This window comes from Oculina patagonica, chromosome 4 (assembly GCF_052425735.1).
Source record: "Oculina patagonica isolate OP01 chromosome 4, crgOcupat, whole genome shotgun sequence".
NCBI lineage: Eukaryota > Metazoa > Cnidaria > Anthozoa > Scleractinia > Oculinidae > Oculina > Oculina patagonica.
Genome location: NC_135761.1, coordinates 62,542,370 through 62,555,186, shown reverse-complemented (window position 1 = coordinate 62,555,186; position 12,817 = coordinate 62,542,370). Strand labels below are relative to the sequence as shown.

General features: G+C 43.9%; 1 long non-coding RNA gene across 1 annotated transcript; it reads left to right on the top strand.

Annotated features, from left to right (window-relative positions):
• Positions 1–8,518: 8,518 nt before the first annotated feature.
• LOC144651041 (uncharacterized) lies at positions 8,519–10,660 on the top strand. The gene is made up of 3 exons (XR_013570249.1): positions 8,519–8,820; positions 9,132–9,257; positions 10,513–10,660. It is a non-coding gene; the product is annotated as an uncharacterized LOC144651041 (long non-coding RNA).
• Positions 10,661–12,817: the final 2,157 nt, after the last annotated feature.

Below are 12,817 nucleotides of genomic sequence, written 5' to 3'. Positions count from 1 at the left end.
CGATCACGTGTGGCTCGCGTTCTTGGACTTGTGCAGTCGTCATTTCGAGCGTATGAGAGAAGAGGACATGGACTACGAGGCCATGCAAACCGTGCTACATTTGGCCGAAAAGCGACAGATGTGGAAATTCGTGAGAGAATATAACGAGACTTACTTCAGCGAATTGATCCAGACACTAGAAGAGAGAGCTAGAAAAACATGTCAAGACATTCGCCAGCAGGAGTAGGAACCAGTCCTAGTGCCATTCCGATCGTCAACGTCAACCGAGGGGGATTGGAACAGACATTGGATCGAGTCGACCCCATAGTCCTAAGACGGTACTTGGATCAATTACCGTCTCCTGCAGTGGGTACGGGGACTTTGAGACCTTCTTCCTCGAGGTCCAACGTACCTGCAGGTCAAGGAACGCTAACGGGTGGTCCACACCGATTGAATCAAGACGACATGCAACGTCAATTGCAAATGCTGTTCAACGATCAACGTCAAGTGGCGGCTGGACGTCGCATCGCAGGCATCACCACGACAAACACCATCACTACGACCTATAAAGACGGGGGACGACCGACCGTTCGTCGTACCTCGACGAGAGTGAGCCATTAAAGATGTCCCTACTAAACGGGTCAAAGACGAACTTGGATCCAGACCTGTTACACAGATTGGACGGATTGTATACCTTTTACCACAAAAAGTGGTGGTGTCATCGTCAAATGTTTTACCATTTTAAGTGGTGTCATGCTTCATTGAATGCTTTGGCTTTATTCATCGTGGCAGCGGGTATCATTGCGGGTTCCCTTACAGAAAATAGTGTTATTGTGGCATGCCTAACTTCAGCTGGGACTGTGGTCAAGGGCTGGAACGATTTCAAGAAATATTCGTTCAAAGTGGACGTATGTCGTTTTGCCTACACCAGCTACGACAAGACGTTGATCGAATTGAGAACGTACGCGCGCGGTCTTCCGATGGACGAACTAGAAGGATTCTTGATCAAGATGCAAACTCTAGATGACACGATCACCGATTTCACGCCGCCCGTGGCCGACAAGTACGTGCAAGCGTACGAACGACAACACGATAAATCCGAAGGTACCCCCGTCTGAAGTGACAGTTATGGTAGGATGGGAAGAACGAAACGTAAGGCCAGAAGAAGGAGGCAGCGAGGTGGAGCTCTCGCGAGACGTAAACATCGTTTGGTGGACAAGATAGCCGAGGGGGCCAGCATGTTTCTCTCGGGTCCTTCACCCACATTCTTCACGTTGGGTGGTAAATTGGCCAGTCAAGGATTTAAAGGGATAATGGATAATGTAAATCATTATAGACGTAGACCGCGACGACGATAGGACCATGAGGAGAAAGAAACGTGTGACGCAAAGGCGGAGACGTGCTGGCAGGAGAAGAATAGGACAGAAGGGTGGTATTTTACCCTTAGCAGCCTTGATACCAGCTTTGATCGCGGGTGGAAAAGCAATCGCTTTGGGTGCTGCATCGGGTGCTGCAGGTTGGGGTGCAAAGAAAGCCTTGGATGCAGCCACTCGAAAGAAAAAGAGATAAAAACACTATAAGAGGATGGGGGCATTGGGCGTCACCGGTAGTTACAACAGACTGCATTCTGCGACAAGATGGTGCGAGGAAGAAAGATAGTAAGGAGAAGACGAAAACAACCTAAAAGAGGCCCCGTGTGGAGAGGAGAGGGTTTATTGGACATACTCAAGTTTGCCGGCAAGTTGGGTTATAAATTGGGAAAGGACAAACGCTATAAGAGAATGGGGGCAAAGGGCGTCACCGGTAGTTACAACCGACGTCCAGCCCCGTGGGAAGTATGAATCGATTACGTCGACAGCGTCCGTTCTTGGGGAGCATTCTGAGAGAAGCCAATCGGTTCAAGCGAGAAGAGATGTTACAGCACGCCAACGCCGATCAGATCAACGCCGTGAGTGAGATGGTATTGAATTTGCTCAAGAACCGCATTCCGCTCAGTCCACCGATCACCGCCAAGCTGCGACGATATAAGAAAGTCTTGCGCGAACTGGGTAAGCGCAGAAACTCGTTGAAGAGAAGGCGAGAAGGTCTCCTGTCACAGAAGGGTAGCGGGTTTTGGAAAGGACTGCAACAGATCTACCAAGCATGTCTCTGCAAAACACCCTCCAGACAATGATGAAAATGTTACACGAATCGGCGGACAGAGAAGCAGAGTGGGAAAAAAGAGCAGACCATTGGCACGAAGCCTACGCCCGCGTCAATCATGACTATTTGGCTTTAAAATACGACGCAGAGTGCGAAGATTGCATTCGTGAGAGGCAAGAGACTCCGGAAGGAAAGACCCTAGTACTGTGCAAGGAGTGTAGCGACAAGTGTACATCGAGAAGCGACTTGAAAAGGCGCATAGCCAAGTTAGAAGAGGAAGTTCGTTACTGGCAAGGGTGTTACGAAAGCTTGTTGGAAGAATACTTCAAAGATGACCGAGGAAGTCGTGATGGTTCCCGCTAAAGACTTGAATCGTTTGGTGCAATATTACAAAGGCGAAATCACGGACAATGCATTGTTGAACAAAGCGGCTCGCATAGCAGCCGAAAGTCACTTGCTGTTAAAAGATAAATCCGTTCCCGATGGTATCGCCGTGGCACGAGTGAAACCTCTCGCTCGCGAACGGGCTCGTTTGACCAAACGGATACGTCAATTTCCCATGGGAGGAGTAACAGCCAGACGGCCGGGCGAAGAAGCGGAGGAGGAGGAGGAGGAGTTGGAGAATGTAGGTTTGGTGACGGGACCCGTGGAGACCATGTTGAAACAACTCATAAAAGGGAGTGCCAAGAAATCACCTCCCACAGTCACTCCGAAGGCGACAAAGAAAGCAAAAACGGCACCTGCGGGCAAACCGACATTGGCAGAGAGATTCAAGAGTTTAGAAGAGAAACTAAAGACGAGGAAAAAGCCAGCTGTGCGAAAAACGGAAGCCGAGAAACTGAAACCATTACCCGGTTGGGAAGATTGGGCCAAAGGCAAAAAGTTGAGACGAAAATTGGAGTATGACGAAGACCAAGAAGAAGAGGACTGAAAAAAAGACGACACGGCGACGACAACGGCCACTCTATTTGGACTATTGTTTGATAACTCGACAATCAAGCTATACCAGTGTTTTTAGTTAACAATGTGTGTGGAAACACTAAACGCCTAGGTATACCGAGATCCCATGCCCGGTCGGCCATGGGTATACCTGGCTCAGAAACCGCACTGGAAGAGCTCATGTGTCGCGTCTTGGGTGACCTCCTCCAGGCTTGTATCGTTGCCAAGATAGCAGATGATCTGTACTGTGGGGGCAACAGCCCAGACGAGTTACTCCGAAATTGGGCTTCTGTTCTCCAAGCTCTTCATAAAGCTAGCCTACGCCTCTCGGCGTCGAAGACCATCATCAATCCAAAAACTACTTCTATCCTGGGTTGGACTTGGTCCCAAGGCACTCTTCGCGCCAACCCTCATCGCGTCTCAACCCTGTCCTCCTGCAGTCCTAGCTCCCAGTAAAGTTAGTGGCATGAAGTCCTTCATTGGTGCTTTCAAGGTCCTTGCTCGTGTTGTTCCACATTGTTCTTCTCTATTAGCCCCCCTTGACGAGGCCGTAGCTGGGAAACAGTCTCAGGATGACATCGTGTGGTCCGTACATCTTACTGAGGCCTTCAAGTCTGCCCAAGCTTCCCTTGCGTCCAGCCGCACAATCACTCTTCCAAAGCCCGATGACCAATTATGGATTGTGACAGACGCTGCTGTCAAGAGACCCGGAATCGCTGCCACTCTCTACATCTCGAGGGGTGACAACCTAGCCCTCGCTGGGTTCTTTAGTGCCAAATTGCGTGCTCATCAAGTGTCTTGGCTACCGTGTGAAGTTGAAGCTCTTGCAATTGGGGTTGCTATAAAACACTTCAGTCCGTACATAATACAATCCAAGCACAAGGCTTGTGTGCTCACCGACAGTAAGCCTTGTGTCCAGGCCTTCGAGAAAATGTGCAGGGGAGAGTTTTCTGCTAGCCCACGAGTGTCGACCTATTTGTCTACTGTCAGCCGCTTCCAAGCCAACGTGAGGCATGTTGCTGGTGCTGCAATTTTACCTTCTGACTTTGCAAGCCGCAATGCACCGGACTGCTCTGATCCCTCTTGTCAGGTGTGCAAGTTCATCACCCAAGCTGAGGAGTCTGTCGTTCGACACCTATCTGCCCAGGATGTCTTATCTGGTCAGAAAAACCTTCCTTTCACAAGTCGAAATACTTGGCTGTCTATGTAACGATAGGTTTTTGGCTCTAAAGTGCACTAAATGCACGGGAACGGATAACCAGCTGGGGCGCTGTTTAACGGACGGTTTGGACGGCTTGAACGGGGGAGAAAGCTAGGTAGAGCACAGGCTCGCTGCACGGCACTCGTTACTCAATGCCAGAGGTACAGGGTCGTTAGCTTCTAGATCAGTCGGACAGCATTTCAGCGGCAGTAAGACACTCAAGGTTTAGGAACTTCTTCTATCTTCTTTATTGCATCTGGACTAAACAACTCTTGACAGCTGTAGGTAACTCAATGGTAGCTCGGTGGTAGCTTGAGGTAATTCGAAGGTAATTCAAAGGTAATTCCAAGGTAATTCAAATGTCGTACAGAAAAGGGCTTCTTATATATGTTTAAAGTGTGATAATAATGACAGGTGAAAATACAAGTTCAAGGCTAAATAAAAAACTACATTGAGTTTATCAATGTCGATCTCTAGGAAGGAAATTGCTTAACACTTAAATCTTCCGTTCAAAATAAGTTTCAGGATATTGCTTAAGATAAAGGCAAATAATAGTGTTACTTGTAATATGCTAACCTTGCATTTTACAGAAGTCTGAATATAATTAGATTACTGACATAAAGCGAAATACAACGAGAAACTGCATTAAAGATCAATAAGAAGTTCATTTTTATCTTAAGTTGTATAATTATATTGATGATTCTCTATTTACAATGACCTCTGCAAGACTTTCCTTATAGTACGTGCTTGATTTATATTCGAGTGCTCTGTTGTGCAAACAACAGAGCTTATTGCTAAGGTTTTTGCTTAGTTTGCAATTCCTAGTAGATTGCGGATGAGCGAAACTGATTTACGATAAGATCACTAATAGATCGGAAATTCACATAAGGAAGGTAAATAAGTTGTAATGAATCTTGCTTATGGTCAAAGCTAAATCAACAGATGACATCGTAAGGTTAAATATATTTTACAATTACCATTTTCCGAGTTTCGATGTGTTTTCTAATATTCGAATCACAAGGGCCGAGTTTATACCGTGACACTATCCAATCTGAGTGCGCGGACTTACGTCGAACACATGCTCACCTAATACAAGGGACTCGTCCTTCCAAGAAGCTGACTAACATTAAGGACGTAAAAAGGTACTTGTCAGTAGCTTCTATCTCCAGTGATGGCCTCTTAGTCGTGAAAAAGACTGAGCCTTTGGCTCCTTCGCGGGATTGTATCATAGTGCCCAGACAGGTCTTAGATGGTTTACTGACAGCCTTGCACCTCAGGTTGTCTCACCCATCAAGTCTCCAACTCAAGAAGGTTGTCAGCCGCTACTTCTTCGCCCTTGACCTGGACAAGGCAATAGAGCGTGTTTCCCTTGGTTGTCATTCATGCGCTGCACTTCGCCACGCCCCGCACGCTGTTATAGAACAGTCAACTTCTGACCCTCCGGCAGCAGTGGGTGTATCTTTCGCAGCCGATATCCTGAAGCAGTCTCGCCAACTTATTTTGGTACTCCGAGAGTGCGTCACTTCCTATACTTCAACCCTCCTCGTGGTAGACGAGAAGCATGGGACCTTACGTGATGGGTTAATCCAATTATGCGTCGGCTTGCGACCCCTTGATGGACCTAACGCTGTCATTCGGTGTGATCCAGCTCCCGCCTTCAGAGCCCTTGTGAGTGACCAGCTTCTATTGCAACACAAGATTAGCCTTGAGATTGGTCGGGTGAAAAATCAGAACAAGAATCCAGTCGCTGAAAAAGCAATCCAAGAGTTGGAACACGAGCTCCTGCGGTTGCAACCGGAAGGTGGTCCTGTCTCTCCTAGGACTCTGTCCGTAGCCACTGCCAACCTGAACTCAAGAATCCGCTCCCGCGGCCTATCTGCTAGAGAAATGTGGACTCAACGAGACCAGTTTACCAACTCTCAGATTCCCCTAACAGATCAGGCGCTAATACGCGAGCAACATCTGCAAAGACTGGAAAACCATCCTCACAGTGAAACGTCGAAAGCCCCCCGTGGTGTCTCGCGTAGCTCTCCTTCAATATCTGTTGGTGACTTAGTTTACCTCTACTGTGACCGTAACAAGTCCCAAAGTCGTGACCGTTACCTCGTTGTCTCAGTTGACCGTGAGTGGTGTAATGTTCGCAAGTTCGTTGGCTCACAGCTACGAAACGTTTCGTACCGCGTGAAGAAGAATGAGTGCTATAAGGTCGCCCCCTTCAGTGTACACACGCCCAGGTACCTCAACGACGAAGACTCCAGCGACTGCGATCCTGACGTTGTTGGTGTCGACCAGGGCTTACCCGCTGATGGTCGTGGACTTCCTATTGACGAGGAACCTCCCCCAGAAAGTCAACCGTTACCTCCGCCTGCCCCAGGGATCCCTATCGAGATATCGTCTCCACCTTCCGCTTCTGTACCACCAGAAGATGTCCCGAGTTATGATGAGGATAGCCAACCCGGCTCGCCAGATGACGTCGAGGTTATCCCTGCCCTCTCTCCAATTGTTAGCCCTGCGGTGAACAAGCGCCCTACCCGGCGGCGGCGTCTCCCGCAGCATCTTCAAGACTATGTAGTCGAATTAAAGTAGCTCGGACGATTCTAGACATTTAGACATTTAGCTGGTCAATTCACTGATTAAGTTTGTTTTCTTGTCTAACTCGTAGCTCAGAGTCTGTCCTTCAGTCAGTAGTAATTTCTCTGTGTGTGTATTTCATATCAACTCGTCACCTAGACTAGAGTTTCTTTGTTTGCATGATTATTTATTTTAGAAGGAAAGAAGAAGCCACGCCAGTAGGCTAGTTGTTCAGCGGCATTTCGCTGTAGTCGGCCAGCGGCGTTTATTGTGGTATAAAAGCCCGCGCGTGCTGTTCCTTGGCGTCCGCCATCTTGATTGTATCTAGTTCTCGTTACGAGTAGATTTCGCTTACATTAAAGGTAAAGCTTACGGTTCATCGGGACCTAGTGTGTGTCCATTTAAACTACTGGCGAAATAATTATTGTCAATTAGAAGTGGGTTTACTTTCAAGATAATATGTTGCGTTATTTTTTACTATCAATTTTTTGCTATGTAAATACACTTTTCTTTTTTACAATGTACAGAAATAAACCTTGTAAAAATTTAACCGCGATCGCGCCGCGAATGTCGCGATCGCGCCGCGACTGACGCGATCGCGCCGCGATTTGTTGTCATCGCGACGCGATCGTGCGTGACGCGATTGTAAATGAACGCGAACGCGCCGCGATAGTTGCGATCGCGCCACGATTGCCGCGATAGTCGCGATCGCGGCGTGCGATTGCCGCGATAGTCGCGATCGCGGCGTGATGAGTGCGATCGCGGCGCGATTGATTACCACCGCTCCGCGATTTGGGGGGCTGGAATAAATCTCGGAAAGTGTTCCCGGCGATAACTCACTTCTCGATCACCGGGAGAAAGTCAATATGCTTTGAAACTCTCACAAATCATGCTGTGGTCGTAACGCAAATCATGACTTGTATTGATGAAATAAACTTTAAGTACTAATCAAAGTAGTTATAAAACTAGTTTGATTTAAAATGTCGAAAAACATTTTATTACGTGACGGTGAGCCGTGAGGACGTGATTCCCACGAGAAAAGTTTTATTTAGTTTTAGTCTAGACGAACTGGCGCGACAAAGCGGCGCGTGATAATGAGTAAAGATAAATTAAAAGATAAGAATTTTTATTTCTTAACAGTCCGTTTTTTAATCTTTTCAAACACTTTGTTTCTTTCTTTTCTTATCTTTGAGCAATCCAATGACAAATTTCTGTCGGCCATTTTCTTCAAATGCAAATACAATCAGGAATTCGCTGCAATTGCGTTTTTTGCATTGAAAAATCCTCTATATGGCATTTAATTTAATTGTGGCTCCGAAGAGGCTGTCAGAATGAGCTTTTTTTTAGCGGAGCTCCTTAGCGGCCCGTAAGGGCCGCAGAGCGGAGCACCATACCCATAAAAAAAACACATGAAAAAAAAAAAAAAAAAACATGAAAAAAAATAGGAAACCATGCATCCGAGTTTTCATGGTCATCATGGCTAGCGGCATGACTCGCGGGCGCGTACGGCGGCGTACGTACGGTGTTGCGCACATCCGGGATCTTGAAAGGTCTTGACAACTCGCGCAGTACTGGCGCGAAATAATTTTGCAGTGTGAGGTCTATTGGCAAAGAAATTTTCAAAATTACTACGTATTTTTAAATCCTATTCAGCTAGTCTGAAAGTTAGAACTTGAGACAAACATATTTATTTTGGCTCTTTGTTATGCCGATGACTACAAACGAGAGCAGGGTAAACTTAACTTCGAGGAAACAGGGTTTAAGCGATTTGCGACGGGAAAGAGATCGCGAGAGATCCAGAAAACCCGGACAGAAAGCAGGCGAAAAAGTATAGCAAAGCGCCTGTCGAACCTGGTAGCAAAGTAGCGAAGAAAAGCGACTAAAATAGCAAGAGAGGTGCCGAGAAAACAGGCAAAGAAATAGCGGAGAACAAGGGAACGGAGATAAAACGAGCAGACGAGTGTACCTACTGCGGCCAACTGGTGAAGGTGAGTACAAAACTGCAGTGTTTCCGTCATTTATACGCAAAGCTGTAAGCTTATATTTACGGCACATTTTACTTGCTTTCGCCACTAAGCATTTGCTTGTGACATGAACAATGTTGAAAAATACTATTCGTTAAAATTCAGTTTTACCAGGTTTTACTGATCAAATAGGAGGATTTGATTATGTAAACAAATAATTGTTGGGCCTTCGAGTAACGAATTCACAAAGAATACTAGTATTACTTCAACACATCTCGAAGAAAATAAAGCTTACGATTTTTAAATGCTTGTGATATGATTATTTTGTTTTACAGTGCTGGAAGAGCAGCTGAGATGAGAATGAAAGTGATGTCAGTTTGCACGAAGCACCTGGAATTTCGTTAACTCCGAGTGAAATAGATCGATTCAGTGTATGCAGTTTATTGATATTCATGATGGAGGTAAAATTACTGTTCATTTAGTCAGAGTAAATAAACTTCAGCTTTATTACTTAGCTCTTTCGTTCCCAAATATATTAAATAATCCACTTGTCATGTAGTTCTGTTCACTATTGAGCGTTCATGTGGATTACATAACAATGTCAACAATTTTGAGATTTTGAGGTCTGTTTTGCTGGTTTCATTCAGAATGTCAACAGTAAATGTTATATTTGTCATAAAAAAATCACAATCTTGTTGTGTAATTTGGAAAATGCACACAACAAAGGTTAATGACTACTGGAAAACTGGAATCTTTGTGAGTAAATTCATGCCATTTTAGACACTGTATGCAGCTGTGCATGCAAACTTATTATTAATTAAATGTGTATCTTTAAAAATCTTAGTATTACTGTTAAGAGAAAAGCTTTTAAGATGTGGCAATGTTTTTCCTATGCATGTACATGTATATATAGGGGTAGAGGGGAGGGGGAGTATTTAAAGGCCAAACCTTTTAATTAAGAGGGGGTGTAAGGGTTTGCAGTGATGCTTTGAGTTTATTAAAATATTTACAGTAGAACCCTGCTAACTCGAACTCTGAAGGGAAACGAAAATGAGTTCGAGTTAGCGGGGTTTTTCGAGTTAGCGGGGTTGATTGAATATTTTATTTGCCAAGTTAATAATTGATAGTTTACTGATTTTTAAGCACTTCAGTATACAGTACTGTGCAAATTGAACTTATCTTGCCAGAAACTCTAAAGCGACCACACATTCTTTTGTTAATAGTGGAAAATGACTGTTAAATACATGATCTGTTCATTGCTATAATCAATGGGCAACCGTTGCGAGTTGCAAGTTCCGGAATTCGAGTTATCAGGGTAAAAAGTTTGACCCAAATTTTGTTAAAGGGAAACAAAATTTAGTTCGAGTTAGCGGGGTTTTCGAGTTATCCGAGTTCGAGTTAACCGAGTAAAAATGACTGAAAAGTGGGGTCAAATCCAAGGGAAATGGAAGTGAGTTCGAGTTAGCAAGGTTGTTCGAGTTATCCGAGTTTGAGTTATCACCAGGGTTTTTTTCTGTAGTTGACTTCGCAGTTATCAGTAAAAAAAAAATAGTCTGTGCTGATACATCTCTGTTAAATATATAAGGTATCCTTTCGCATCCAGTAGTTTTGCTTCACTTTATACAAGCTTGCGTTAAGTGTTTTGTTTTATAAATTATTGATATTCATGCCAATTAATCAATTTTAATTTAATCTGTGGCATTTGACTTTTTTCAGGGTTAACATGAGTTTCAGAGACACAAAAACAGAATGTGGACAAGGACATCAAAAGAAAACAGGAAGGATTAAGATTATCCAGCTTGATGTTTGGGTGTCTTCATGATGCCATTTTCAAGAGACTAGTAAATTACATGTAAATTGAAATCAAGAACCCGGGGGGGGACTCCCATATGAAACGGACGGGGATGCTCGTCGGAAATTTTGAAAAGAACCCCTAAAAGAGACCAATCTGGGTGTGGCTCAAGCCTTTCTTGACCCCTAAAAGATACCAAAAAACTAAGAATGGAGTTTATATTTGTATATTTCTTCGTGTGTAACCCTAAACGAGACCATTATGGCTAAAAATATTGGCGTTTTGGGCGTTTTTTTCCCGGAACACCCTAAGCGAGACCAAAAGTCCGAAATTTACACCCCTAAGCGAGACGACGAGCATCCCCGTCACTTTCATATGCGAGTCCCCCCCCGGGATCAAGAAAAGCTGCAAATGAGCAAAGTTTATATTTTAAATGTTAACGTATTTACAGTGTACTTCAGAAAACAACTTCTTGATTGACCTGTCTCTTTCACATCTTTTTAGATGTAACAAGGGCATTATGAAGTGATCTTTTTAAGAATATGCAGCCAAAACAGTAACAGCAGAAATGAATGGGAGTTTAAGAGGCTGTATCTGTAATAGTGGTCTGCCCGATCTGGCTTGTTAAATAGATTTCGCTCTTTTCTAGTGTGTTGCAAGAATTTCATGTACTTATACTAAAAACACAATTCACTTGACCGGATCATTAATTTTTTTCAAGTTTTTAAGGATTTTCGGTTCACCCGAACGAGCACTTGTAACGACCACTGTCAAGGCTTAAATTTACCACAACTTTGAAAATTAATTAAAAAAGAACTAACAACTTCTGTACCAAACAAACACTACAGCCTGTTAAATTATGTCTTTTTAATTTATCTCACCAACTTTCACGAACATTGAGCTCCAATCGAGCTAGCAGCAAAACATTAATGACACCCCTATCACACACCTTGATGAAACACTTGAAAACGGCTCAGATTCAAACTTTATTTTTTAAAAAGTGAGGCGGTCTACTTCAATCAAACCAACGCAGCCGAAAAGTAGATGTAATAGAAAATGTTCCTATCGAAAAAAACCTTTTGGTATCGTCTTAATGAAATATTTACAGCTGTGTAAACTTGCCCAATTTCGAAGATCTTCATGTTTGCAGCCATTTTGAGGGACTCGTCAGGACGAGAAGTTTCATCAACTGGTCTCGCAGACATACCTCACACCTTCAGAAATAAACAAAGATTAGATATAAATGCAGTGCAGTTCAACTGAAAGAGAATAAATCGTGTTTAAAAATGGAAGCTCGACTTACATTTTGACTGTTACGGACGTCTACGGGAGTACGGTTGTTACTATTGGAATTTCGCTCGATGATTCCACTAGAAATAACAATATTTGACATACAAACTTCGACTTAATGTAACCTATGAATCAGCTCAAGGCAGTAACTTTGTGCTTTCCTTCCTTACTGGCGTACAGCAAAGATTTTCCATCGCAAAACGTTGAACCTCGAAGAAACAGCTGAAGAAACGGCCTGTCGGTCACTACTTCATGTATGAGGCACTATACGGTACACATACGGTACACAACGGTACTCCATACATGAAGTATATAACCGACCAATCGATAAACATGTCAGTTTGGTCTTCTTTACCTGATGCTTGCTGTTTTGTCGTGAAAACAACTTCGCTGTACGCCGGTAAAGAAGGGAAAGCACGATGTTACTACCTTTAACTGATTCAAACGCTACATTCAGTCAAAGTCTGCGTGTCAAATATTGTTATTTGTTGTGGAATCATCAAGCGAAATTCGAACAAGAATGACCTTACGCCCGTAGAAATCATTGAAATGTAAGTCGAGCTTCCATTTTTAAACACGATTTATTCTCTTTCAGTTGATCTGCACTGCATTTATATCTAATCTTTGTTTATTTCTGAAGGTGTGAGGTATGTCTGCGAGGCCAGTTGATGAAACTCCTCGTCCTGACGAGTCCCTCAAAATGGCTGTAAACATGAAGATCTTCGAAATTGGGCAAGTTTACACAGCTGTAAATATTTCATTTAGACGATACCAAAAGGTTTTTTTCGATAGGAACATTTTCTATTACATCTACTTTTCGGCTGCGTTGGTTTGATTGAAGTAGACCGCCTCACTTTTTAAAAATAAAGTTTGAAACTGAGCCGTTTTCAAGTGTTTCATCAAGGTGTGTGATAGGGGTGTCATTAATGTTTTGCTGCT